Raw genomic sequence first — 6,282 nt, 5'->3', positions numbered from 1 at the left:
TGTAGATACAATTTTGCACAATACATCGACCTTGGATAATAAAATTATCATGAAAGGAGAAATACGCTCATCACAGTCAGTAAATAATGTAAACGAAGCTTACGTTATTTGTACCATGTAGGGGGTTGTTGAGAATGGGCGGTGTACATGTATTGCGGGGAAACTGAACATGCTGTGAGAAATAATTTTACTGGGGTCATTTGTACTGATAAGACAGTTAAGTGGTGCAGAGGTACGAAGAGAAATGTTGAACCGAAACCCTTTGCAAATATTTAACTTTTTTTTTTAAATTGTTCACAGCCCCATTAAAGATGACAGGGAAGAAGTGCCTGTTGCCAGAAACGCACCATTTTATTTGACAAAGGCAGAGTTTAAAACCGCTGTTAACAATTCACCGCTTAAAGCTGAACTTCAAATTAAAGGAACAACAATAAACAAAGGTTTCACAAGTGAACCTTCGAACTGTTGAGGTGATATATCACTCCATGATCATAGCAGGTATGAAAGCTTATCTTTTTTGTGGGGAAAGGTTAAACATTTTTTCACAAGTATACACGCCTAAATGCAGATCATATTAATAAACTGCAAAATGAAACTGTCAGTCAGTAAAAATGTCCTTTATGGAGAGACTCTTGAAAATTGAGAATTACAGTTAACAGTGCAAACAAAGTTCCCGTTAAAGAGACAACTGATTGCATCAATTTCATAAGGGATCATTTACATTCAAAATTTATTGGCAACAAATATACAAAACATGAACAGGACAGTGAGGTTTAAGCAAAACATTTTTTATTTAAATGGATATACTGTAAGTGACTGTGGATTGTACTTGTCAAAGGAGGAGAAATGGTTTTGTGCAAGTCCTGATGAGATTTTAAATTGAGATTCTCTTCAAGAACTTAAAAGTCCATTTCCTAATCCTAAATGGACAGTGTTAAAGCAACTCTTTGCTAGTTGCAAACATGATAGTAGCATAGTGAGCCACTATACTACTCATGATGTAAAGAATGAAAATGGAAATGTATTAAAAGTTAAAGGAGGCAGAGGATTTTATTTACAAGTTCAATTAACTATGTTTTGCACAGGGTTGATAAAGTGAAACTTTTTATCTAGCATTGATAAAGATGACCACAAGTTTGTTAATGTTCGTTATGATCATCACTTTGTGAAAAATCAGATATTGCGCCTTCGTGAATTTTATTACAAGAAGATGATGGACTAAACACGCGCATTCACTGTGGATTTCTTTCTGTGTTTCACATAAGGATTCTTTCTTATATTTATTTTTCTTGAGTTGTTTGTACATACATTGACTGCACATGACGTTCCACTACCTGTTTTATACTTTGTTTTTATCAAAACCATGTTCAGGATTGATTGTTACGTTTTTGTTTCTGAAAAACATAACCACTGTCTTTTCTGGATTAAACTTTACGAGCCATTTCTTGGACCAATTATGCAGTTATAATAGATCATTATTCATGACAATCTCTATTTCAGCACAATAAGGAGATGAATAATGCAGAGATGAGTCATCTGAAAAAAAGACGAGTGAGCGAGCTCATACCATTGGCAATATCGTTTACATAGATTTAAAAACAAGAGTGGCCAAAGCACGGATGCTTGCGGCACACCAGTATTTGTAATCATTTCCCGTGAATAAGCTTAATGGAAAACTATCGCTTGTTTTCTACTACTTACATAACTTTCAAACCATTTTATCAGATTACCTGAAACTCCATATTACTTCAATTTAAATAATAACACTCTGTGCCAGACCCGATCGAACGCTTTTGATAGATCACAAAATACAGTACGAGGAATTTTGGGATTGTTCTAATGAACTGCAAATACTATGATACATTTCAATAAGTTGAAAAACAGTGGAGTGACCAGGAAGGAATCCTGACTGATACATACAAAAAGACGGTTTGTATGAAAGTAATTATATACGTGCTTAACAATGCATCCTTCAAAGATTTGTGCGACACAGCTAAGTAGAGAGATTGGTCTACAATTGGCAATATCGTGTGGATCACCTTTGTAGGAATGGAAAGAATGTGCGCAAGTTTTCATTTATCTGGAAATTTGTTTTCCTTCATTGATTGATTAAAAGCATTGCTAGTGGTGCTACTATTGTTTCACTAACGACTTTAAGCATTCTATGACTTACAGCATCAGGTCCAGTGGCTTTATTGACATAAGTGGCATTAATACTATCCTTAATTTCTTTTCCAGTAATAGTAATTTCGTTCAGGGTAACAGAGCATCTTTTCGGAAAAGTAGGGAGAGAAACATTGCTATCGTCAATAATTGAAATCGAGGTAAAATTATCAATTAACAAGTTAGCCTTTTCCTTTCCATCATAGATGCAAACCAAAGCAGTATTTCTTGTCTCTATAAGTCGTGGATTAGAATTTGAAGGATTGATCTCACTTAAAAAGGATTTAGTAATTTTCGAAAATGTTTTAAGAGCAATTCTTTCCGTGTCTAAAAGATGCACATAAATATTATCCATATATTGCTCTTTAGCATACCTTTTCATGTTGTTTACTTTATTCCTGATTTGTTTGAATTTGTTCCAATCGATTGGCCTATCACGATTGGTGGCAAATTTGCGTCCTCTGTCCCTTTTCCTTATCATTTTTCTTAATTGGCATTCAGACCAGGGCTTTTGAAGTTGTACAAGGAATGCACAATGTTGAAAATTCCAATAGTTTTGTTGTGAATATATCAGTTACCACATCAATATCGTTTGATGTTAGCAATAGATCTGCCAAGTTAGCGTCCAATTTATTAAAATCAACTTTGTTGTATATCCAAACACGGCGCATGTAGGCCGCTTGGAGGTGCATGTAGGCTGCTTGGATGTGCATTAAGCTGGTTATAGGTGCATGTAGGCCTCTTGGGGGTGCATGTATGCCGCTTGGAGGTGCATGTAGGCCGCTTGGAGGTACATGTAGGCCGCTTAGAGGTGCATGTAGGCTGCTTTGAGGTGCATGTAGGCCGCTTAGAGGTGCATGTAGGCCGCTTGGAGGTGCATGTAGGCCGCTTGGATGTGCATTAGGCCGCTTGGAGGTGCATGTAGGCCGTTTGGAGGTGCATATAGGCCGCTTAGAGGTGCATGTAGGCCGCTTGGAGGTGCATTAGGCTGCTTGGAGGTGCACGTTAATGCTGATTGCTATAGTAGGAGCATCATGCTCATTAAATTCTCTATCAATTTGTAAGCTGTCTGTTTGAATTATATTTGTACAACTACTTACAAAGATTGGATCAAGCAAAGTTTTGGTAGTAGAAGTAACTCGTGTAGGCTTTATTATTACATTTCGGAGACTATATCTTTCCATTAAATTAACTAAATTTGCAGAAGTAGAAGGTTCAAGTAAATCAATGTTATAGTCCCCCGTAATAATAATATATTTCTAATTGTCACTGACGATATCAATTGAAGCTTTAAAACTCTCCCAGAAATTGCTTGGAGAGTAATTTGATCTGTACCATGACCCTAATGCTAATTTATGAGATGGTAAGGTAATCTCAATCCACATTAGATCAGTGTCGTGACAGCCAAAGTTCAAATAGTTCATACGTTTGCAAATTAGCTTATTCGAAATGTATACCATGAGGCCGCCTCCGTGACAGTTTCTATCTTATCTAAAGGTTCTTTAAAACAAACAAGTTTTAAATTATCCATATGGATGAAATAATTTAAATGTGTTTCACTAAAGCATAAAATTGAGAATTCCTCCGCCATACTTTCTAAGTAATCAAGTTTTTGTCGTTTTCGAAGCAGATATGGTTTCCCCCACTCACAAAATCAACAGCCTGACCTCAAAGGGGAAAAAGCCATCGAGCCAACAAAAAAAGCAAAGTAAATTATATTGTATATTCAATAATCGTAACAACAATGTCACTAATCATTATTTTTTCACCACTCTTTTCTGTCAGTATGGGATGGAAAGAAACGAGAGAGCTAGTGTTATTTAACATTACTAAAAACCAGATGATCTTGAGTTACTGTCGTGGTCCACGTGCGGCAGATTAAGATTAAGAATAATTAATGTTTAGAAGATGGCTATTATCATGTTCAATAGTTTTGGACACGGGCGGTAACGGCTCTCTCTCTCTCACTCCTATCTTCCTCTTGGAACATGGTGTGTTTAATTGTTCAGTACTGTTTGGAATAAGTGGCAGAGATGAGCATCACCATCTTAATGGGCATTGCACATTCAAAGAAAAGCGTGCAATTCGCTAATGAAAGAAAAAGCAGTATATCAAATGTTCTAAAATGGTGACTTCCTTTCGTAAAATGATGTTTTATTTCTGTCTGAATTATACGTGTATTTCTATCAAGTGACATGTGATGATGACGACCATCATCCAAACGTTGTGCTGTAGTAACTGACTGAGCACATGTAGGGATTTTTTCGCATTATTCTTATTCTTCCTCTTAATTGTGGACATATGGACAGATAGTCCAGAGTAGTGAAGGGGGGCACCCTACGGACAATGGGAATTAGCATTACAGGGACCCCTGGGTCACTCTACGGACAAGGGAAATTTAACATGGAGAAAAATCGTGGGTCACTCTACGGACAAGGGGAATTAACATGGAGAAAATCGTGGGTCACTCTACGGACAAGGGGAATTTAACATGGCAATAAATCGTGGGTCACTCTACGGACAAGGGGAATTTAACATGGGATTTTTTTTTAAAATTTTTTTAAAAAAGGGGTAGGCAATTCAAAGACTATCTCTTTTCGAGAAATATGGCTGGCCCTGAAAAGGGCCTTTGGGTTTTATGTTAATTTATTCATTAACATAAATGGCACCGCATTGGTCTTCTTCTTGTTCTTAGGCTACGTCTCACTGTTGGTCCGTACATCAGCACTCTTTTTAGGCATCCTTGTCTTTCAACGTAGATCCTACGTATCCACAGGCTGGTGTTGGTCCTGTGGACAACGGTCCACTTCGATCGGACATACATGAGCAAGTCTGTCCGAAACATCATGGAAGACACAAGGGTGGATGACTCAACTGTAGTCCACATCTTGAAGCGACGAGAACAGGTGAATCAATGCAGTCAACGGCGCTTATTTATAGGCGGAGGAAGGATTGAAACGGATTGAGTTCATTTACCAATCCGAACACGCGTTACAAAATTCAGCCAGCCGCATCCAATCCGAAGAGAGCAGTCTGTGACGTCACGTAGTCAATATAGATTCGCTAGCGCTTGTGTGCAGTCAATCTATGCGACAGTGATTCAACATGACGGAAACTCAGAAAACGATCCAGTGGGGTGCACCAGCAGGGGAGACTGCCCAAGGGAACCCGGACTTACTTTCAGAAGAGGTGAATTGGGATTTTGTGGATTTTCTCTCCTCGCAAGAATTTGTTCCGGAACCTTCGTTACTTTCTTCATTACCGCAAGTGGAGAATTTTAGACAGAGACAGAAAGAAGAATTGGAGAAATTTATACAACGACAAAAGGAAGCGGAACAGACTTTTCTCCTACAGCAACAGCAACAAGAAGAAGAGGTAAGAAAAAAACAACAGCAACAACAGCAAGAAGAAGTAGCAGCAAAGAAACAAGAGGGTGAAAATCAAACGGTCACGGTACTGTTGGACATTTTAGCGGAGTTAAGAAGTCTGAAACAAATGTATCAGACTTCTTTATCACGACCGAAGAGAATACGACCTTCCCGAGCTAAACACGTCAACCCTGTGACTAAGCCTACCGTACCACCCTTAGTGATTTCAACCCAATCATTATCATCATCATCAACATTACGCAGTCCAGAAGTAGGCCTTGGCCGTGGCAAAGGCTTAAGGCAGTTAAAATTGATTGCTTAAACTCACCCCTACACCATGAAGAAAAAAGGCCCTTTTCAGGGCCACCCACATTTCTCGAAAAGAAATACAATTTCAATTTGCCAATAACTCAAAAAAACTCACCCATGTTACCCTTTTAGTACGTGTCTGTGTATGAGTGCGTGAGTGTAGCTTCTTATTTTAAAATCACAACTCAAAGACACTTACCTTATATCATTCATTTATTCTTTTCTCCATTTTTTACAATCCAATTCACAATTTATAACACAACACTTTAATGAAAAGTTCATTAATTTCCTTTTTTCTCCTTGTTTAGTCTCTCTGTTTTTTGAATTTCTTCACCGTCACACTCTTTTCCTCTTCTTCTTCTTCCTCCTCGCTTTCTTCCCTTCTTCTTTTTTTCTCCTGTTTCTTCACCTGTCTTCTTTCTTCCTCAGAAGAATCCCTCTC

Source organism: Sinohyriopsis cumingii, chromosome 8, assembly GCF_028554795.1.
Source record: "Sinohyriopsis cumingii isolate HCF-2022 chromosome 8, ASM2855479v2, whole genome shotgun sequence".
Lineage (NCBI taxonomy): Eukaryota > Metazoa > Mollusca > Bivalvia > Unionida > Unionidae > Sinohyriopsis > Sinohyriopsis cumingii.
Note: the sequence above shows the minus strand (reverse complement) of the source record.